The sequence below is a fragment of the Calonectris borealis genome, chromosome 6 (genome assembly GCF_964195595.1).
Source record: "Calonectris borealis chromosome 6, bCalBor7.hap1.2, whole genome shotgun sequence".
Lineage (NCBI taxonomy): Eukaryota > Metazoa > Chordata > Aves > Procellariiformes > Procellariidae > Calonectris > Calonectris borealis.
In genome coordinates, this window is record NC_134317.1 from 31,356,567 (window position 1) to 31,380,477 (window position 23,911).

A 23,911-nucleotide genomic window follows, 5' to 3' on the forward strand; every position below is an offset into this window, starting at 1 on the left:
GGAACTGACCTGATGATTCATTTAGTTGTAGTAAATAGAGCTCATAGCCAGACAAGTAATATTACATCACGTACTTGGCCACACTTGGGATCAGCAGATGTGTAAGAACCACTTTGGGCATCCATATCTTTTTTTCTTCTTTGAGGAAGTCACACAGCTCACAGCTACTGAGTTTAGCGTGCTGAACTATTAACTAACAGATTGATTCTATTCGGCCACTCCCTGTAAACCTCCCACCACCAAAAGCTTTGGAATTTTGCCATGTAGCAACTCTGCGTAAAAAAAGTTTCAAGCAAAAAGGAAATCGTTAAGAAACAGTGTAACTGCCCTCCACCAAAGAACCAGGGTGTGTGCAGTGAATAACATGTGCAAATGAGTCCTTCTGCTGCCTATTTATTGTAATGTCTGCACATTTCACGAACCTCAATACATAATCTATTTATCATCCTGACACCCATGTTCAAGTGCAGGAGTATTGCTATCTCATTTTACAGATATAAAATGGAGGCATTAAGTGATTCACTGAAGATTTCTCAGGAAGCTATTCATAGGGAACATAATCCAGATGTCCTAAGCTGCAAGTAAACCAGAGAATCTTAAAGCCATTTGAAAAAATGGCCATCACCATTAGAATTATACAGAATGATAAGATCATTAGACCACTTGTTAGACTAAGGCTTGGAACAGACTGAGCTTATGCTTTCGTAACACGCTGGACAGAGAGGAAGTGCCTACTTTCAGGCACAACAGCAAAAGGAATTACTGGTTATGTTTAAACAAACATTTTCTTCAAAACAAGTGACAAAAAACATTGGGTTCAGACCACCTCTGAACTGAGGCAACTGCAGAGACCCCATTTCTCAGTTTTGTTGTCTATAGGTTTATCTAATTCTTTTTATTTTATTACTATGAAGCTGCCCATTTCCACCATCCTCTGAACAACACCTTGGACTCTACTTATTGTGAGATGATTTCAGAATACCAGTTCAGCAGAACTTTCAGTTGCAAACCATGATACATCTTCACAGCAGTTCAAACAAACAAAAAAGGGATGAGAAGAAGAAGTAGGACAATACAGTATGAGCTGATCAACTTAGTGACACAGGGAAAGAAGATAAAGGAAAGAAATTTAGCTGGAGTGGTAAAAGATAGACTCTGCAGACAAAACAGGAACCAAAGCAGCTTCCGAGATGTTCAGATAAGCTGCACTGCCCTAGTGAAAGAAGCCCCCAAAGTTCCTGGCTTCTTGTTCCCACATAGATAGACCTATAAATAAAGTACCTTCCTATTTGTTATCCATCACATACGCAGTGTGAAAGCAGGCACACTTATCCGCTAATCTGTGTCTTCGTAAGAAGTCAAAGCTACACAGTAAGGAATTTAGAAAACATCATTTTACTAATCATTGCATTTGTCTTTTTTCTTTTCCTGTAATCACTGTGGCACTATGATCAGCTTTAGCAGGATAGCTCAAGAAACCTGAACAACTCAGTTGTAAAGCATAGGTTGAAAGTGTGACTTACAAGTTGCTGAACTTACCCAGTCACATGCCAGTCACAATGATTAGCAGAGAGAGATATAAAAGTTATCTTACCACTGTGAATGACTCCAGTTTCTGTTCTTATTTTTTTTTTTATCTTCTCCAATAGACTGTATCTCCTGCAAAAACAGCTGGAAGTTAAAAAGAAAGTAATTTGTTAATTTACTTTTTATTTACTTTATTGCTCTCTCCTTACAGGAGACTTTTGTGAAAAAATATCCTTCATCCCCTTACTGCTCTGGTCAACACGTGGGGGTGCTGATAGATGCCCTTACCAGTTTTTACAGGGCTTATCTTCACCACCATGCAAGCTTAGGCAATTACCTAAGCCCTGTTGTTAGCCCCATTCCTGACCACACATACAATTCTCCCAGCTAAAACAAACCTGTTTTTAAATCTAACTCATATTTTAAACTTAAACTAGGCAGCACATTGGGATGTGCAGAACGATAAACCTTTAAGTGATGCGAACCATTCTAACCATTAATGCAAGAGGGCCATAGGTGCAAGTTACAGTAACTCACCAGTTACTAATCAAATCCCTCTGAGCAGCACCAGTGCAGTTTCAGTGTGGTCATTCTCCAATAGCAACATTATCTCAAGAATACTAACTCAGCTGAAACAAAGGGAAGCCCAAAGAGCGACACCAGCACTTCGCCCACAGTACAAGGCCTTTGCTGATTTGCATATAAATTTCAGAGGAATTCTCCCCAAAGTTAAAGACATACAACCACATGAACAGTTGAGTGCCTATGTCCATACACAGATGAATGGAAACCGTTTTCCCGATTTCATCAGCAAGAGGGGAAATAACAGGTAGGTTTTGTACTCTCTTCTGCAGTTGCAAGGAGAAGGCAGTCATGAACTGGTCTATGATTTAACCATGCATGCGAGACAGGAATTATTCCTTTCTAGTTGCTACTTAAGTGAGTTGCACACTGGTCCTTGTTTGCTTTGGAACAAGATCGGTTCAGCAGTCCCTCAGCTAACCCTAGAAGTATAACATGACACTTCTGAACATCCTGACTGCTGAAATCAGCCTCTACTAAGCCACTATGACTGGATTGTCTTTGCAGACTTAATTTTTCCTTCTGCATTACAAAATACTCTCTGTAATAGACTAGTGTGTGACTGCTGTCCTATTTCATCCATTTTATCCTTATTGAAACTACGTATTTTGCCAAAGTGGAGTTTTAGAGTGCAAGTGTCCTGTCAGAGTCACAGGTTTTATTTTAAACCAAGGCAGAAAGCTCTTAATTGCTTCTGCATCTGAAACAGCCAGGTGTTCCCTGAAGCACTTTACCTAGCAAATGCTCCCACAACAAAGGATCTCACAGCTTAGGGCCTAAAGTCCATTGCAATCTAAACACACATTTCTGCACGGCTTGCTGCATCACAGTTATGTTCAAAATCAAAGGAATGAATGGAGCAATTTAAAATGTGATGCTTCAATGAAGAAATACAAGTACTCACACATGTCACAGTGTTAAAGAGCACTTCTGGGTGTTGGAATCTATACAACAGGCACAGATCCATGAGATGAACAGAGGGGCTGGAAACCTGGTGCGGAAAGCATACCCACTTCCATGCCTTTGGGCAGAATACCCTAACCAAGAGCTTGGGAAGAGGCCTATGCTATGGCCCTACCAGTACTTTGTTCTTTGGTGCAAGCAAGGGCAAGACTTGGCTATTTATTCCCTTCAAAGGGACACATGGAAGGGCTGAGAATGAGGGAGACTCTGTGCATCCCTTTTGTCTAGTGAGCACCTGAATTGAGACTGAGAAAGACAGCAACATCCCTAATAGTTACTGCATTTCTTACACCAACGTATGGACATCTAACTCCTTCCAGTAATGTCTGTAGTCTGCAGGTGGTATTTTTAGGATTTAAACAGAACAAATCAGATCACACACATTACTGTACTGAGGCACCCTACTGACTCTGCTTTTTTCCTGCATAACACACCATCTGCTAAGCCCCAGGTTTGATCTTCTTCAACCCAAGTTGTGGGAGAGATTCCTCTCCAACTTCAGTGGAAAATTAAAAATGGGAAGAATTTTACAACTTAACAATTTTTTTTTCCCTGCTCAGTGAGTTCTTTTGACAATTTTTGTCCTCTTGAACTTCATGAAATATTAAAGACCAAAGCGACAGGTCATCCTATTTCTTGATGTGGTCTCAGGTATGCAATATGGTTACTGGTATGAAATTATTCAAGTTAGAATTGTGACTCTTGTCCTTTGAGGGCTGATACTCTTTTAAAAGACAAAGGAACACAAGCAAAAAATTGAAGTCAAAAGTTTTTTACTGTAAAGTAAAAAAGCAAATAACCCAGACAGCTATATACCATATGTAAAATTTAAAAAGAAAAAGTTTTATTGGATGTTGTAAAGGTTTGTTCTTTCCAAACAATACCACATCTATCAAGTTTGACCAAATGAGATGTAATACCTTGGGGGGGAGGGGGGGGCAGGGGGGAAGGATTCTTATGGGACATCTCTACATCTCTCCATAATTTGATTACCTTCCTAACTCACCATTTTGTCCTTACTCAATGTTCCATGGCATATTATCAAAGAAAACATTATGCAGGAAATAATGACTCAAGGGAGGAGAAAGGAAATCAAGAGTAAAGGTACAACACTTAAAAGGAAACTTATTTCACTTCTGTATTATCAAAGAAAATACTGTTGCTTAACGTCTGCAAATGTTTAATGTAATTTCCCATTATAATGAAAGGTCAATTCTTAAAGTGATTTTTATTTTCATACAAAAAAAAGACCCTGAAATAGGAAAGCATGCTGTGACTCTGCAGATAAGAATACAGACTTTAAACACATTGGTCCATATCCCTCTGTGGCAGATCTGTGGCCGATGAAGGCCGTGCGTGTGGAGATGACATGAAACACTCTCTCAGGACCTTCAACCCACTGTCCCTCACTGCAGAGGCAGAGTATGTAGAGAAAAGACGCAGCGATTCAGATCATTCCCAAATCTCACATCAAACAGAGCTCAGTGACAAACAACTGCACCAAAACTAACATAAGCCAAAAAAAGCAGTAGGAATCGGTGCTCATCACAGCTCTACAGCCCTGGAGAACATACAAATAAACCAAGCACTTAAATCCTTCCCCATCTTGAACTCTGACCTTTTTAACACTTCCCTAATCCTATTACTAATGTGACACATGACACATACAAGCACCAGAACCACATACTGAGATTAAATCTAGATCACAACAGCTATTCACAGAGACGCGGGCCTTAATGAATCTAAAGAGCAGAATCAAAGCATACCATGAGCTATGTTACACTCTGGACAGGAGTCTCCATCCTACATGAACTTTCTTTACGCTTTGGAAGAGTAAAACAAGCTCTTTGACCACTTCTCTTCCAATACCTAGCCCTGACCTCAACCTTAACCTAAGGTTTCACAATACACCTGACACACAGAAGAGATCAAAAAACTAAACACTGCACTCTGCTAATTCCTCTGTAGACCTATGAGCCTTCTAGATCCTAACAGTAAACATAACCTTCAATCCCTCCATTCCTGAGTACATATCCTAAACACAGTCCAAAATACAGTGTTAAGTATAGCCCAGTGACAAAGATTAGCACTGAAATTAACTGAAAGTTATTTGACTGTGTCTCTTACCTTTGAGGGAGCCAGCAGTAAAATAAAGTCCTCCAGTCCTAAATAAAAACCCCAACTTAAAACATAGCTATCATCCAACACAACTCCAAATTTAAGCAGAAGCCATGAGATCCTGCCTGCAGTAGCCTGCATATAAGCAGAGAGATATTGCAGGGCTGAACATTAAACTGAACTCAACACTACATATTCACAAGCTCAACAAAAGATCACCATAAGGAGGAGTGGAAGACTTCAGTTCTGCTAGCTTGCAGGGTCCAATGCTCACATTTAATTCTAATGTCTCTACCTGTCACTTCTACATATTAAGAATAGTTTGTTTGAGTTTTGTTTTGGGGTTTGGTGGGTTTTTTTTCCAAAAATTAAAAGCTAGGTTTGTTGCGAGAATCAGAGGCATGCCGAACTGGGATGAATGCTGGTAACATAAGGATACAATGGACTATGGCTGGTTTTCATTCCACGATATTTCTCTGGTGAGGCCACTGATGGAAAAACCTAGTGTGAGAAGCAAGTCGACAGAAGGCAGGGAATCTTCTATCGAATGCTGACATGACCAAGTGCAGAGGCTATTTGGAATCTGCTGGTACACACAAAAAAAGGTGAGATTTTGTTGAGGGTTTTGGCACTTGGTTTTCTTCGACCTTTTTTGGTTATTGATTTTGGCCTAGCTAGTGAGTCAATCACACTTCCCTAATTGCCAATGAAGTTATTTAGCACACAGAAAACAAACCTCCATGTCTTTGACAGTCAAACCCTAAGACACTTAGTCTCAACCCTACGTCCAACACAGACTGTAAGCTCTGATGTAGTCAAAGCAAATAAGAGGTGCTCCTTGTCTGTCACTGCTACACTTCAACACAGTTGCAAGATTCCTGTTTTGCATCTCAGTATTCAGTCAATTAATAACAACATCCTCCAAAGCTGAACTCTGTCTGCCTTTACAACTAACCTACGATGTTCCATTTTGTGCACTGCAGTTTCTAAATCCAGCCAGGAAATGCAGTGTTAAGGATACTCAGCAGGATCCACCCTTCAGAGGACAATTCATATTGACATTTACAATGTGCATTTCTTATTACAACAAAAGATGCATACGATTATAAAGCAGCATAAGCTCCCTGACTAAAACCATCCTCATCTAATATTTGCCAAAGATTTTATAGCAAAAGAATCTGTTGACTTTAGGATTGGGAAACAACCAAATAAAAGTTTCAGGATTGGACCAGCTCTCTTCCTATGCCAGATTTCTGTCCAGTGACACAAGTGGGATAGCAATACCACAGTAGGGCAAAGGAGAAGATCCATGTTCAACAGTGGTCCAGGAGGGAATTACAGCAAATGAAGAACAGCTGCAATGAGGAAGAAAACCTGTAAATGCTGTGTAGATTTGTCAAGGAGAAAAATTGTTCTTGAAGGCTCTCATAGCAGACAGCCAGCAATGCAATCAGACATACAACTGGCATCACTTCAGTTTCAGCCAGCACGAAATAGCATGGTTTAAAAACCAAACCAACTCTAGTGTTTACTATGATCTATGCATCTTAAAGGACTTGAATATCCAGTCCTTCTAGCCTATGAAACTCTTCCTGGTTGTGTGGGAACTTCGGTGTGAGCTAGAGCATCAAGATGGGCCTCAGACTCTTTATAGATACATTTTTTAAAACAAGTCCACATGTAGAGTCTGTAAGCACCTTTATTCTCCTAACAGTGATCTGTCATTATTTCAGTCTGTTATTCCTCCTAACTTAATGCCAGTCAACATTTTCCCCCCAAAGCATTAAGGGCCTAATCCAATTCCTACTGACAGAACTGGAGCTGGAATGGACCTGTAACAGAGACATACGTGAGCCATGTGACACTACCACACAGTTAAGCACCTAGTATCTCACTGGATGAGAAATCTCTCTTAGAAGTCCACTGTCAGAAGAACTGGACCCACTGGAAACCCAAAACAGTTAGAGGACTGAGTTGTGGGCCCCACTAAAGCACTAGCTCTCAGACAATGAGCATATGGCAACACTTAGAAGTTCTACTTCCTACAAGAATTGCTGTCTGTTTCCTACACTTTCCATACTTCTGATAGATGGGGATAGTTTTTTCCACAGCTGAGAATGTTTTACTTGGATGTGTTTATTTTTCTTCAATCCCTGGCTGACTCACAGATATCTCCATTTATTTTAGTTTTCTCCACTCTCAGAAACAGTAAGAGGGTTTCTGTAACCAACTCTAGGTACACTGTTAATGACCCTAGTAGATTTACAGAAAGTTCTCTGTTCACCAAGAAACTCACCCACATGTTCCCATAGAAGACTTATGTTAGGAATTAACTTCATTAAAAGAAGCTTATACTCATTTGTAACATCAATAGAACAGCTGTCTCGGAGTTGTTATCTCTTTCAGCCTGAACGTGATAAAAAACCCAATACTTTTCATTTTGCAGAATTCTTCTGTGGAACAGGGATGACAACAGAACAGCTACCCAGGCACCTATGCTATACTTAGTTCTCAAAGTGTCTGTATACTTTGTTAAGATCAGCTAATTGGATTTAAGATGAGAATTTTCCCTGAAATACATGAGCCTGCACGCCAAAATTATTCCCCTAAGGGCAGGAGAGGACTTCTGAAGCTACATTCAGAAATATTCACAAAATGACATGAGATCCTCCGCCAAATGGTTATGACAGTTCTTCATTATTATCATTACTAAAGAAAATATTCCCTAACACATTCCAAGCTAAGCTTTGCCCTTTTCCCTGCCCTAAACTGAGGATGCACATAAAGTATATCTGAGAAGGCAGCATCCCAGCTGGAGTTAGCAAGACTGCCTGACGACACAAGCCATTATTTGTTATTCCTTGCTTCCAGTCAGGATTCCAGTTTCTGAACTTAATGGGTTTGTACAGAATCCTAGAAGTAGTCCAATATACTGAAAAAACATATTTAAAATAGAAAGCCTTTGTGAGTAGCCAAGTGGAATACTTGAGGAAAAAAATGATCATTAAAGATGCTGTAGAGGATTTACAATTCTGTTTTGTTTGGATCTGTACAGTAGCCTAACCCGTAAATAGAAACCATTTTTTTTTACATTTGCTTTGCTTTATTTGAGAGTTGTGGGAATGATGGTAACCAAGCAACACCACAAAGTTGGAAAGCCCCAGTTAAGACAATTGCTGATACCCTGATGAGCCAGGATGTGTTCAGTGCTTAGAGGAGCTATGGGATCTCCATTTTTGTACACTTCAGGGGCCACAAGATCCTAAGAAGAATGAGAAAAAGACTCCATACAATCTGTGGACTCTCCATGCCTCTGGGTGAAAACTGCCTCCTCTGAATTGAATTCTGCTGCCACTTGGAGTCCACTGTGAGTTTTACTCGCCGTTTTGGCACACTGAAAGGTCAATCTGCCAGGAAAACTTCCTCTTACTGAGGCTGGGGAACTCAAAAATATTGTGTCTCAGTCAGCATAAGTGTTAACAAGTTAAAAATAACCTCCACAAATTTAATAGAAAATTCAGTGTAGACCCATGTAAATTTGAGTATGTTAGTTTACACAGAACATAACCTTATAATTAATTCTAAAAGATGATCATAAAAAGTGTAACTAGGATCCAAAAATATCCACAATGTCATTTTCTGGGCAAAAACTATCCTCCCATTCATCTCTAACAAATCAGAACAATTAAGCATTTTACAGCTTCTATGATTAATGACAGCTGAAATACCTCATTTTCAATTAAAGTGCAATCATCACTATTTTCAAACTGGCACATCCTCCATTGTAATCTGTCTTTGGTCTCCCAACAGAAGGACAGAAGCTTCTGAAGGAAGTAGTACTTCATATTTCACACACATAAGCAAAATCAGTTGTGCCCTCACTCTGTATGGTTTTTATTCAGCACTTTATAAAGCAATTTTTTTTAACTGGTCCAAAACCAAAATAGACATTTTCTTAATAACAAAGCCAATGTGTATATTTTTGTATACACATTTCAAGACATAACCATATTCTGAGAAAGAAAAGTATGGAAACGATGCTTTTTAAAAAAGTTAAAGTTATTTGCTTATCCAAATAAGCAGTAGGCACAGAAAATATGTCTGAGTGTATATGCTTTTAGCTAAATGAGGGATTATTTTAGGAGACAAAGCGTATCTACTGAACGTAATCAACGTGTGGTGGATAATGCATCAAGGCTGCAGATGCCAAGTTTATGCTGCAATTTAGTGGACAGCATTACAGCCGCTTAATATCACAGATAAGGCAGCGAGATCAGTACCAAAAGCAATGCAGTATACCTATAGCAGACATGCGCTTAACACATGGAATATGCAGATATTGTGAAATCTACAGGGTGCATTGAAAAGCTCAATCCTGAGGAACAGGTTTACAACTTTTCCTGATACTGATACCCAGTCGATACTGGGTTTTACTGTGTACTACCCGATATCAGAGACTATGATAAATAAGAATTAAAAATCACCAAAAAGCCCCAACTAGAGACCACATCTAAAGATGTCCCTTCCGAGTTACACTGGGACACAGAGATAAGGGGGCATCAGGGGACTTGGTCTACTGCCAACCTCACTGTGCTTGTGAAAAAAACATCACGCCATGAATGTGAAAAGCAGAACTTTTCATCAATACTAAGTCATGTCATAACGACAGTGTTGATTCTGCCTTTACGACAACGTCAGTGGACATGAATTCCAAAGAAGGAGACAGCATCTCCTGGGAATCCTTACTGGAAGGTACCCAGCAGAGGGATGTACGCTCTGCATCACCCATTGGAGCAGGTATTGCATCCTGCTCAGAGAGCACTCACTCCGCCCAGGGTCCAGTATTGCAGTGGCAACAGGATCCTCAAGTCTGATTCCACCTCACTCCATCCTAGTTGACCTGATCTCTGGAAAGGAGGAGGACTGAGAACTCCCAGCCAGCTATTGCCTAAGCAGTTTCATACTCTTCTCCTTCCTGGCGCTCCTATAAGAGCTGAACACAACCATGAACCATGTTTTCTAGTATAGAGCTCCTGGGATTAGATATATTCCTTCTTATATAAAACTCCAGTCCTTATTTCTCTCCATTTAGAATGGGGAAATACACTCTTTTCTCGTTGCATACAAATTCTAAGAATGGGATCATAATGAACAAAAATAAATAATGAAATCAATTTACAAATGTAAATATAACTCTAGCCTCTTTTGAAGTTTTAATAGGAAGAAGGAGCAAAATTACCCAGGGGATCTTGGTCAGACTCAGACATGGGTGTAAATGAGATCTCATTCCCATGTGGTATTTCACATCACAAAGGAAAGCACGCAGAGCACTCACAGCCCTGAGACAGAAGGTTCCATGAAACACTAATTTGTACGTCAAAGCAGCCTTTTCATGGGAATGACATACAAATAACAAAATAACCGCCAAAGTTTTGAAGCAAACTTCTCACGCTGGAACTTGCTGTTTCTTTGATGATTTAAAATATCTTGGCCTGGGCTTCAGCTGAAATGCTTGTGTCAGTCTTTTACTTATGAAGGAATTTGGCTAAAATAAAGCAAAAATACAGCTTGGTTTTCTTTTCTTCTAAAGAGTTTGCATAAAAGTGAGTGAGTGCTGGTGCAAATCTGGAATGCCTTCAGTGAACTCAGATACACCCTATGCTAAAGGAAATCAGAATTTGCCTCAGTTTATTGGCATAGCACCTTCTGTATGGACCATTTATTCAGAATTCCTGTCTGTATTTACTTTCCTAGGAACAAACATGTATTTACTGCTGACACTGAGCCTCAGCAACTGACTTATGACCTGGCACGACTGCTCCGAGTGCCTTTGAGATACCAAAAGTAAAGTTTGTTCCAGTAATATCCACTCACCCACAAGACAGTCTGCATATTTTATGGTACGCTAAGAAAAGTAGCATGTCACATTTCATGACAGAAAGTGGCATGGAAAACATGATGTGCATGCAACGTGGCCAAGCTACCATCTCTAACCCAACCTTTGCTTTGCAAACTATCAGACTTCCATTTGTTTTAGCTTTGCAAACTCACAGTACATGGATGTTATTTATTTTTCCATTTTACTTCCTAATATTTTTGCTGCTTAAGTAAAAGGGGGGAGGGGCACAATAAAAATAAATATGGCTACAACCTACCTTTCTTGTTTCTAAGGTCTCCTGACTTTCACAGATGAACTGCATGGTATAGGCTCTGCTCGCATCATCCATGAAATCAACTCAACATCATCCTTTTAACTCTAGTCCTCAGTATGAACACCTGAAGCTTTGACATGTTAGCAAATACCTTAACATCCATACCTGCAGATTTCAAGCACGCATGCTGCCTGACCATCTCATATTCACCTTGATCACCAGTATGTTAAAAATGAAAATTTATCTCAGCCACCTTACTACATAAGTACATTCCTTCTCCTAGTGAATTACTGAAGTCAATGAACTTGAGAAACAACACGAGTAACTCCTGGTGTATGTTCAGGACTACAGCACATTGTAAAAGCTAGCCATTAAAAGCAGAATTACCAAGTTACAAAATAAGAGTGAAATGATTACAGCTTTTCACATCTTGTATATAATGAAATACCTCATTTAACACAAATCATATTAACAGTGAACTATCAGCATTCAAGCCAGCCCTGAAGCATGGCTGAAAATCCACTGCCGTCACTCCTCATGGTTATTTCCTGCCAGCAGTATCTGATTAGGGAGCTGACATACCTAAAGGACTATGAGACCCTCTAGATCAGAAATGGCATGTTAGGTGCATGCTACTATGCATGCAGAATTGACAGGAGGTATGACATGACTTCCAGGAATGAGCTTAGAAGAAAAGAAAAAAGGAAAGAAAAAAATGCAGACTTTTAAAATTTTAATTTCAATTCCTATTTAGAGTAGAAGACTTTCAAAACATTATATACTTTTATTACTCTTTTAATTACATCTTCTCTGAAAAGAAAGTAAAGGGAGATGAGAGAAACATGATTTTTTCTAAGAATTTTTTTAAGGCAATACAAATAGTTTTTATATGGGAAAGACTTTTTATATGCAGGGGTGGTAGGTGGGAAACAATTATTTTAGTCTCTCATATTTTAAAAAGGGTAGCAGATAAAACCAAAACAGCCCCTCTTCATTGTATTAGAGGCCAATTTTTTACCCAAATCCTTATGATCATTGTCAGAACTTCCAGCATAAGGGAAGCAATAAAGAAAAAACTCAGTGCACAACCAATCCGTCCATTCCCACCCCCAAAAATAAACATGCCGCAAATGCAAAAAAGAAACATGAACTATCATAGAACACGGTCCATAACATTAGCCCGCTAAGGAACAAACATGAAACCACTGAAACCGTCCTCCTTCAGCACTGATGCCTTATGGTTAAGTAAAAAGATCACAGAAATTTAAGGAAAACCTTCAAACTTTAGGTATGTCTAAATATATCAATATATAGTTATTTTATATTATTTATTATATAAACTTAAAAAATATTTTAAAAATAATTTCAAAGTCTCAAGACAGAACTAGAATATAAAGTCTGGTACTAGAACATAAAGTCCAACAATTTACCAGAAATTAGCTGGTCCCTCTCACATGCCTAGCATTTAAGAGAAGATGTCTGGAAACATAGCCTTTCCTTAGGATACTACTTTGACCTAAAGTTGACTACTATCTCATGGGAGCGTAAGGGATAGAGCCATTGGGAAAAAACAAACAAAAAACCCAACAATGAATCAAATAATAATTCGGAACCTGACCAAGGTAAAGCCCTAGCAAGGGAGCCGGGATGAGAGAGGCAACGTAGCCGGGGCTGGGCAGGACCTGCGATCCAGGTTGCTTAATAAACATTACTTAAACCAACAGAACAGAGCACTGTTCAGCCATGTATTTTTTCATGCTTTATGTAAGAGACAAACTTAGAAACTGGCAAATCAATTCCGGTACAACTAGCGTAGGAATTCCAAAGAATTAACGCCACAAGAGAAATTGTTACTAAGAAACTAACTTATTAGCAACACAGACAAGTTTCCAGAGATTAAGGTGTTGCTTTGGCCCTACTCTTTACAAACTGCAGAGCCATTTTGTAACAGTTCTGAAAGATGCACTCTCTGTATGAATGTTTTTCTTCTGATGGCCTGTCATTGTAGTGACAAGAGGTTCAATACACTTAAGCTCTTTATGTTTCTCACAGAGGAATGCTCACATCTGTCAGTAATCACATGAATATTATCACATGGCTGTTAACACGTAATGGTTAGGACCTTATTAGCGGTTCTCTTCTTGGCTACTCCTTTAAGGAATTATGAGAACTCATTTACTTCACATGACTTCAGGCCAAATCTTTTACACAAATTATCAGCCTGGATTCATTAGTCACCTCGAGGCAAAAATTAACAACATCTTATTTTTTCATATTTTGTTTTAAAAACAACAAAAAAATCCTAGATTCTAATCAAAAGCAAATAAGACTCTTGGATGGCTCCAGGTTTCAGCCTATATCCTGAATATGGAAATAGTGTTCCAGACAATCTGGGGAGAAAGCTAGAAACAGGCAAGGGCTGGGCCCCACTCCTCCTCCTAGGTTGATCCTGATGCAGGATCAAGCTGTGGGAAGGTAAATCTGGTAGACTCCTTCAAGGAAGAAACTACACGAAAATTTAAAGCTGTCATGTAAAAAAGCTTTAGTCAGAGTCAGACCAGAGTAAATCATACTATCTTTATCTCTGTATGTATAACAAAGACAGATCATACATCCACTTCTTAGACTTCCTCATATCGCATGTGCTGAAAATCTTAGCAGAGTTCAGATAGTGCTGAATATGAGTGGCTGATATATTCCCATCTCATCACTGCCATCTGACAGCTCTTTGGACATTTCCTTTAACTACACACAATTTATTTGTATACTTCTTTTTATGTGTGTCTCTTTGTTTGGTGTTTGGGTTTTTTCGGGGGGGGGGGGGGGGGGGGAGGGAGGGTTGGTTCATTGTGTTTTTCAGGTTTTTTGTTTATTTGGTTGGGGTTGTTTGTTTTTTGTTTTGGGTTTTTTTTTTAAACTTTAATCATGAACAGATACCTTTCTACATTTGTATTAACATGGAGGGTTAATAATTTATGGCCTGTCTCTTAAGGAGTCCATCTGCTGTTCAAGAGTCTATATAATGTATCCCTCTATTTTCCATTTCAATTAACGGCAGATTCCATCCCAAAGCTCTTTTCTGTGGCCAGTACTGCAATCTGAAAATGTCAAAAAATGTTATGCATTACAGCCCCTGAGGTGCTTCTCAGAAAAATCCTAAACTAGCAAAAGGCAAAGCCTTTTATGGAGTGTGGTAGCAAATTTGTTTAAAGAAAAAATCCAACAAAACGAGCACACTCAGCAACAGTCACCCCAAACCACCCCAGCTGCCAGATCTAGCAGTTCCCCATGCCTGCCATAAGGCGTGCAGGAAGAATGCAGTTCTGCAAGAGCCTCGCTCCCATACACGTGTGGTGAAGCACCTTCATCACACTCCTACCTTACAGCCCAAGATTTCAAAATGAGTTGTCCTTGCCCAGGTCTTTTGGCACCGCAGAAAACAGCCCTTGCTACAATGCTGTTTGACCATTTCCCTCTATTAAACCACTTCAGAAGAGTTGGGCTCCAACTTCACAGGCAGGTCAGTGAGGATGCAGAGCCTGGGAGGCTATGTTCCGTCCAGAATGAGCCCTATACCATGATACAAAATGTCTATTTTTTGTCATAAGTAACAGTAATCTTGATTTTTTTCTTTTTTGATTTACAGAAAAGGAATCTTTAAGATCAGGCTGAGCTGCTCTCCAAAAGGAATAAGATATTATTCACTTAAAATAGTGAATGATAGTTTAAAGGTGTGCTATTCAGTTTAATCAATGATTGCATTTACATTGCTTCATTCCTTTAATATGATGCAACAACGGTAATGACTAACCTTTTTGCAGTTTAATAGACCTTGCAACTGCAAGATGATGCCTCTTCCATTTAACAAGCCCCTTGTTATAGCTTAATAAATCTGGTTTTGCTCTTTGGCAATACTCATTAAAATGCTTTGGAGGTACCACCATTCACCTACAGCCAGATTTTCAGAGGACCTGACTGCACACAACTCCAATTAAAACTTTCTGCACTCAACATCTCTGAAAATCCAACACTAGCAAGCCAATTAGAAGTTTCCAACCTTTCCTCATCTATAGGGTAATGTGCAAAATAATCAGGGTCGCATACAGCGTAACTTAAGAGAATCACATGTTAAAATGCTAACATGGGAACCTCAACTCATCCCGTTAGTGTAGAGAAAGGCAACCCATCATTCTTTGTCAGGTGATGGCAGTGCAATGGATGAATTTACATACATGGCCATCTGTTGCCAGATTAGGCAACAGCAGAGTGACTTTCCAGACTGCCAAATGCCCTTGTTCAGAACTTCCTTGGTTTTGTAGGCTTACTCTCTTTAGTATAAAATAAAATACAACACTTCACATCATAGAGTACCCTTCATCCCAAAGGGTATGGGATGTGAACTCTCTCACAGAACTGCCAGAAGTTTCAGGACTGAGCACTACATGAACACAGGACTAGCGGAGTGAAAGGCAGCACACTGCTGCAACCTGCTCCACAGCTGTGTCCCTCATGCCGTATTCTTGGCTAAGGACATAGAGCCAAACTCCTACTCACATCAAAAGTGCTGCAAAACTTCTAATACATATAGAGCTCTGACAGGACCTTAGTTGGAAATATCCTTTCCCCAGAAACTAAGCTGCAAAGGACCTAGACTGCACCTGTTTCAGACATGCGAAGGGCTTGTGCCTCTCATGACAGGAAAAAGTTGTGAGGTTACAGGCCATGCTATGATGCAGACCCAATAGTACACCATTAGAACCATCTTGTATCAAAAAGTCCAGTAAACTTAATGTAAAAAATAACTACACAACAAAAAAAGGAGAATTTAGTATAAATACTAAAAAGATCATAAGGCAAGATACTGATTTTACACTAGTATCACAAAAGTGCAACTCCACCAACGTTGAGGATTTCCTGTCTTCAGCACGTGCCAGAAAAATGATGACATTTTCCAGAGTCCCCTTTCACACAAAGATAAACACTAGAGAGTCAGAGCTCTTCTGATGTAAAGCTGATTGTCTGCTCAGCTCAAGGTTTCCCCAACACATCACTGTTTGGATATTTATTTTACTACTTTTAGGATAAAATAATAATTACCACATTAAAAAAGTCAGTGCAGCTATTGCAATCAACTCCATGCCAACCATATTTTCTAGCCTTCTGCAAAACCTTCCAATCCATCAGCAATTCGGTAAAGAATCAGCGTATGTAGGTCAACGAGGCACAAGAGCATGGATATTAAAGACAGGTGTGTGGTTTTAGCAACAGGTAATAAAGGGAGAACTGTTTTTATTGAGTGACAAGGAAGCAATGATAACGGGCCAAACTCTGTACTTGTGGATTTCAGTAAGCATAAGCCCCAAGAGAATCTGGCTCTAAATCAGTAACATATGAACTGCTGCAAGCCCATCATTTCCATCAGATCCTTAACCAAATGGCCAAACCTGAGGAAAACCCCATCAGGGCCAGGGAAGCCCTGATCTTGTATTACCATCATACAGAAAAGATATTCCCTGTGATTCCCCCCTTTCACCCTCACCTCACAAGCTTCCATTCCCACTTGAGTATCTAAACAGACATGGTCAAAAAACCTGGTGCCCTCTGACTGCCAGAGCTCCTTCCAGCCCCTGGGATCTTCCCCGACCTTCCTCCCTCACCAGGGCTCCTTCCAACCACCATCTTCTGCTCTCTTCACTACTACAAGCCTCCAAGCACTCTTCTTACACAGCCGCAGCAGCTGCTCTAGTTCATCTGTATTTGTCTCGCACTGCAGACCTCTTCAGAACACCATTGGCAGATACACCTCTTGCCCTCCCCACGCTACAGCTCTGTGCATCTGATAGTACACCTGACCTTTTGGCTCCTTTCTGCTGTTCTTTCCTTATGTTTCAGACCTCGCTGCCTCTCTGTTGGCCAGATGAATCATCCAGTCCTTTCTGGCGTCCACTGTGTGTGTACACAATGTAATTTGGCTATTGTGGAGGAAGAAACCCTCAAGTTCATTAAGGATTTTAATGAGAAGTAGGTTTCCTTCTTGCACTCTAGTAAGAAAGTGGCTACAGTACATGGGAAACCTCAGGAGCTGCAGGAACAGATGGGGAAGCCTCTATCCACCCGAGTGCTGCGCAAGCAGTCTATCTCCACACCATCCCTCTCATCAACTCCAAAGCAAGGAGCACAAGCTCCAATCCTAACACCAAAGCACAACTTCATGCCAGCAGCTTAACAAACCAGCCAACTCAAAACAATTTCTAGCTAGCACTAAGTTATTATTGGAAAACAGAATTACAAGAAAGGCAACATTTCATTCAAACCAAGTCCTAAAGATCACTAAATCAAATTCTGCACAGGCTAGTATTACTGCACAAGATAGTCATTCCCTCCATCAACACAGAAAGGAGAAGTCCCACAGTGATGACATTTTGGGACTTGCAGGTTTTTCCACTGCTGCTATAAACCACAGTCTCTGAATACATTCCCGCTCAGAAGTACCACCACACCCAGACTGCACGTGCAAGGCTTTTACTGCATTTAATTTTACACAGAGAACCATACACAGCACTGTAATTTAAATACTAGAAGTGGACAGTTTAAGCGTAGTGCAGAACTGGAAGCCACACACTGGACATGTGTAGGACAGTACATACTGAAAGCTGTTTTTATATATTCCTAAGAAGCAACTCAGTCTGAAATGACCATTTGAGTACATGTTTGAGCTTAGGGTCATCCAAAGCCCAAATATTCTTTCTCGGCAGTCGTACCTAAACCAGTAAGAAAGCCTCAAGTCTAATCTGCCACCCCATTAGCTGTCAGCATGCATCAGTCCTCAGCAGCAATAAAAGCCACATGCCATGGGGAGCACTCAGGCGGACACCCCAGCACTGAACCTTCAGGGCAAGCTCTGCATAGGTTTCTAACAAAATCAACCAGGATCTTGAACAGCCACCATCATTCAGAAATGTCTCGTAGCACAAACACTATCTTTTGGTGCTGTTCCAGGTAAGATTCAGTCAAACACCATAAATCCTGGCATGGATTTTGCATAAGGTTGGGACAACAAAAACCAGCCTACCTGCCCTGAATGCGGGGTGTTTATTTTGAAATGCTGCCGGGCAGGTTGGCCTTACCAGCACAGAAGGATAACAACTCAAGTGAGACTGCACTGCCAACACAACAGTGGTAGCAGCTTCTTTAATGCTAAATCAAAACATGCCCACAACTTTCGAGGATTGTCACCTCCCAAGAAATCATACAGTCCACTTGGCCATGCACAGCACAAACAGATAACATTGCTCAACGCCACTCAGAACATAAAACAGCATCAGTCCTCTTAGAAGCACAGTTCATGGAAACAGCAGGTTTAAGTTACTACTTTTAAAAAAAAGAAATAGAACAGACCTTCAGTCAATGAACATCAAATAAAACTGTACCAGTTTACACAGGCCAAAATCTGTCCCCAACTCTGAGCAGCAGCAGCACACTGGTATTCACAAACAGGTGAGGTTTCTTTGACATTTGAACTCTTACCTTTTCAACACTTGGGAGATTAGATTCATCAGTAATTTAAACACTGGACACAGTACACAGCCATAGGCATTTTTTTCAATCAGCAAACCACTAGAGAGAGTACTGAAAGGCCTATTATGAAGGCCAATCACTACCCTTTTCTTGAATGACCACATGAAAATCGGTGACTGTTCCACAATGGATTGAAAGGGCCTTTTGTCTGAAGGAAAAGGACAAGGAGTCACAAAGTATTGCAGATTCATTTGTAACTCATGGTTTTTGAAGAAACTGTATAGCTTCAGTTAAGAGCAAACCAAGAAAAGAACAGGCTTTGAAAATGTTATGCCACAACCCTTTCCTACTATGTATATGCAGAGCATATTTTTAGATAGTCTCTTTTGTATTATGAAAAGATGGGCAGGCACTCTATGTTATTGTTGTTTTATGAGAGAAGTTTAAAACACATGCAGAGTTTTGACATTATTCCAAAACCCTAATTAGGGTCTGCAGCACTATTTGCCTTGTCTAAACAGAAAATCATCAGAAGCTTTTTTGGTACAAGATCTAGTAAATGTATAATTGCACTGGGATAATAAGTGAAAGCATTGTTGCTGTCGCTTAATAACCACTTCAGTAATTGAGCAAATTTGCCATCACCCATAAAGTATATGGTGGCCTGTTCAACAAAAAGACATTTTTTATATTGAGAAACCAGCATTTGACTCTTTAATTTTGAAGTCTGTTTCTGAAGCCTCTCACAAAAAAGGGTCGATTACATCTGCTGACGACTCAGAAGTAAGAAATGTTTCACTTCTCCACCCACCCCAATCATATTTTCAGTTCTCAGGTTTTACATGCAAATGCACACACACACAAAATGGGACTTGCACACATGATTTCATTACAGAGTTTCTAAACAAGCTTCACATGGACAAACTTTCAGCAGGAAAGACAGTGGGGGCTAATAAGCAAAACCAGATTTCTTCTAATCCATACCCAGAACTAGGGAATTATTGCACTTCTATTCAGAAACAAAAGTCACAGCTGTCAGACTTGCCCTCTTCACCCTTCTGTTCCACCCACGTACTGTGAAACTAAACAGTCAAAAAATGTCAGTTTTCACTCTCCAGCTTCTTGCCGCATCCCAGAATTTATATTCCTTGTGCTCCCACAATCCCTCCTGAAATCAAGCAATATATTTTGCACACACCATTGGTCAAGGTGCCAGTTGGATTTAGCTCTTCTGACCGCCCTATCAAGTTACATCAGGCACGGAGCTGATCTTCAGCATGTTACAAGACAGCACTCCTAGGGCCAAAATCTTTGCTGCGGGAATCACCCACAATGCCACTTTCAGTTATATACCAGAAGTAAAAGTCCTGCCATGCCAAATACACCCCCAAGGTAGCTACACACCCCATCACCTCACACTCTGTAAAACATGAGCTTATAGTCCTCACGACTGTAAAGAGAATCTTGCAAATGAAAGTAGAGGCAAAACAACACTGCACCGTCTTCTTCAAGCTCAAGGTGCTCAGAAACAAACAGGGCAAAGAGATGTGAACTGCACAGCCCACCAAATTCTTTGATATAATAATGCTACTGAGTGTTGCTTTCAAACAACTATTAGCAGAGGAAGGTGCCCAGTCTAAAATAAAGGCACTTTGCTATCGAAGTTAACTATTTCACTGCTGTTCATTTGTGTACATGAAGGAGAAAACTGCAAGAGAAAGCTGGCGAAGCATTTGAGGAGGGAAGAAAAGGCAGGAGAAAGAAGAGAGAAACTGAAGGATTGGGACAGTGCAGAAAAACATGGAGGATGGAGGAAACAGTAGCATCAGCTGTAGGTATGGGGTCGTATTTCCCCAGAGTAACATGGACAATAAAATCCTTAATATTAACTACAAGTTAACTACAATTAACCATTAACTATAAGTTGTTTTTCTTCCCTTGATCTTTGTGCAAAGCTTCACTGCCCCTGTGTCTTCTGCTCCAAATCATTACGCAGCTTTACTTTTATCCTCCGGTGCACAGTCAAAAGTGGAGTTTGACCTTTCCTTTGGATATGTAAAGCACCGCACCAGATTGTTTTGAGAAAAATGATTGAGGATTTTTTTTTGTATTCTGCATGACTAGCATTACTTAACAGTGTCCAAAGACTCTAAGACATGCGCCCTGAAAACATAGTAGGAAATACAGTCCCTAGAATGACAGAGGCAACATGTGTGGGTGAAAAGGAACACAAATACAACAGCCTGGGGGAATTAATACCAAATACAGGTTGCATACAACTGCTGACAAGCACAGCTTTAGTACTTCCACCATTGCTAGAAGAAAACTCAAAATATAAAACACATTGCAGGCCATTGGAATCTTGTGCTTTCTCTTAAAAATAGGCCCGAACTGATTTCGGTTCTGGACAGAATTTCCACAAAATTAGGGAAATGGCAGGAAGGTGACCTGACATAGCCTCATTTCCATTTCTTTGAGCAAGAAAGACTAGAAAAGAAAAACTGATCTAGATTCAGAACCAAACCTCCCTAACACAGAAAGTACTTGGAGATGCTCATGTTCAATTTTTAGGCTCATTACTATATGTCAGACAAAACAATAACTCAAAGCACATGCTCCTTCTTAGGCACCTGCCTGGGCATAAGGACTGTGGAAATAGACGCTTCACTTAAGGATAACCCTAAGAACATTTTGAAGCATACTTCATTTCTTCTTAATGATCACAATTTCTTACACAGTAAATTTCCCAGAGTTGTGACCTCACCTCCTTACATGTTTATGCAGCGCCTGACACAGTACAAGCCTTATCTTTATTGGTGTCTCATTACATTTAACAGATCCTGCTGTTCTCATAAAGGGCCAAACTGCTTCAACTCCCATAACACAATTAGTGGGAGAACACTCACAGCCTAGCAGCAGTGTTGAGCTCCAGCAGGTTGTCATGGCGCCTCACAAAATTCATCAACCTATTCTGACCTGGAAATCATTCTGCATTTACATGGTTTGACTTCATTCACAAAAAACAATTGTGGCAAGGGCGCAGTGTCCTGCTCACAGCAGCTTAAAGACTCTAGGTTAGTGGCATTCAACAAGTTACCATCCAGGATTTTTTTCATGGCCAGTGCAAATACGTTCCTGGTTAACCCTGACATTCTGCATGCAGCAGTCTCTTCCACTTTCTATTTAGAAAGTTTCTAGTTTACTTTCCTTGAATCATCACATTTTGGAAAATATTTTATGACTGTATCAGGAGCTCAAAGAAACAGAAGAAAGAGGCTTTACACATACACTGGTAATTCAAATTTAAAAGTTAACAGAAAAGAATTCCCACAGAAGATCATTAGTTGCCTTGAAGCATATAAAGCATATTTACACATTTTCAAGCGCGAATCAACCAAATCAATGCAGGGGAACGTGACCTGGAATGAAACAGATGGATTTTCTGTGGTGCCTCTTAGGTCTCCTAAAGAAAATAAATCTGGTAGTACAAGTGAGTCACATCTCAGGATGATGAGGCTGAGGGTGGGGAAGAAGCTTACACTATTCATTTACAGCTCAACAAAGGAAGCATTGCATTCTGATAGAGAATAAAAGAATATTGCCAGCTGCCACTGCTTATCAACGACTTGCACACCTAATGATCATATTTTTCATGTAAGAAAGTAAGAAAGACAACGAACATTAAAAAAAAACCCCAACAATCCAAAAAAAGCCCTATCACCTTAGCAGTCTTCTACCTCCGTGCAGATAAAACAAATCCTTAAACGGGTGGGTTTGTGCAGAAACAGTAGCTAGGGCACAGCAACCTTCATCCCTACCTTGTGGTGTGTCAGCACTCACAGAAACGTTTCACAGCCCGTGCAAAAACGTATGGGAGCATTTCAGGAACAAACATACCGCTGGCTCAGCGCGTCTGGCCGCGAAGACAGCCGGGGATAGACGGCTGCGCTCGGGAAGACCCGGCTCCCTGTTCCCCGGGTGTGCAGTTAATCATTTATGACCAAGGCTGTTACTGAATAGCCTTGAACAGCACAGCACAGCACTGCCGAGTTTCGGCTCCGGCGGCGCCTGGGGGCTGGCGGAGCGGCGGGAGAGGGCGAGCCGCGGCGAGCGGCTCCCGGGCGCTCGCAGAGCCGGTCCCGGCGCACGCCGGGCGGGGTCCGAGGGGCCGGGGCCGGGCCCGGCTGCGGTCCCCGTGCCACCAAGAGGGGCCCGCCTGCCTCCGCCCGCAGCCAGGTCTCGGCGCTGGAACTCGAAACGTTAGAGCAGCGGGTGGGGTGCCGCGCGGCACCACAGCGATCGTCCCCCGTCCCCCCTCCCCGGCACCCCTCGGCAGGAAACTCCCGGCGGGCCCTCCTCCGCCCGCCGCGGGCCCGCCGCCCCGCGCAGGTGCCGCCGAGAAGAGGGGAGGGCAGGGCGACGCCTTACCTGGTAGCCGCCGGGCCGCCGCGAGGCCGTGTCGCCGCGGCAGAGGGCGGGGAAGCGGCTGCGGACCGGCCGGTAGCGGCTCGCGGCTGTGGCACGGCCGCCCGCTCGCGGGGACTCGCCTCGCGCCCCTCCCCTGCACGCGCACGCCGCCCTGGGCCCGCCCCAGTAACGGCCGCAACAGCCCCCGCCCAGAGCAACGGCGGCGCCGCGCGCCCCCGGCCCGCAGCAAGGGCCGCGGGGCGCTGCGCGCGTGAGGGCGCGGGGCAGCGGGCGGAGAGCGGCGGCGGACTGGGAGCGAGGGGACGGGCCCGGGGGGCGGGCGCTCTCCCGGGAGGCTCGGGAGCGGGGCGGTTGAGCCGCCCGCAGCCCGGCTCCGGCAGCACAGCGTGTCGTGTGCTTCCTGGGTGCCGGACGGGAAGAGTTACGCGGGACGGAGAGCACCCCCCGCGTTCCAGTGATCTACTTCCGCAGCGGGTTCGAAATTTATGCGTGCCCCGCTTGCCACGTACCAATAAATGCTGGAGCCGCGCAGAGAGCTATTCAAGAACTTGAATGAAAGTTCAAATGAAACTGGCAACATCAATCATTGCTAGCATATGACTCTTCCTGCCTGTGAATACTCT

The 23,911-nt window shown here is 41.7% G+C and overlaps 1 protein-coding gene across 4 annotated transcripts in view; it reads right to left on the bottom strand.

The window, feature by feature from the left end:
- The window catches only part of SPATS2L (spermatogenesis associated serine rich 2 like), an 86,808-nt gene extending 63,383 nt beyond the window's left edge, over window positions 1-23,425 (bottom strand). For 2 of the 4 annotated variants that reach the window (XM_075153576.1, XM_075153571.1), the window contains exons 1-2: window positions 23,289-23,425; window positions 1,595-1,671 (exon numbers count right to left, since the gene is read on the bottom strand). The gene's annotated coding sequence lies outside the window, so the exon portion shown is untranslated. Of the gene's footprint in view, window positions 1-1,594; window positions 1,672-22,678; window positions 22,838-23,288 lie in introns of those variants that run through there. The other 2 variants (XM_075153574.1, XM_075153572.1) reach the window with 2 other exon arrangements.
- Window positions 23,426-23,911: the final 486 nt, after the last annotated feature.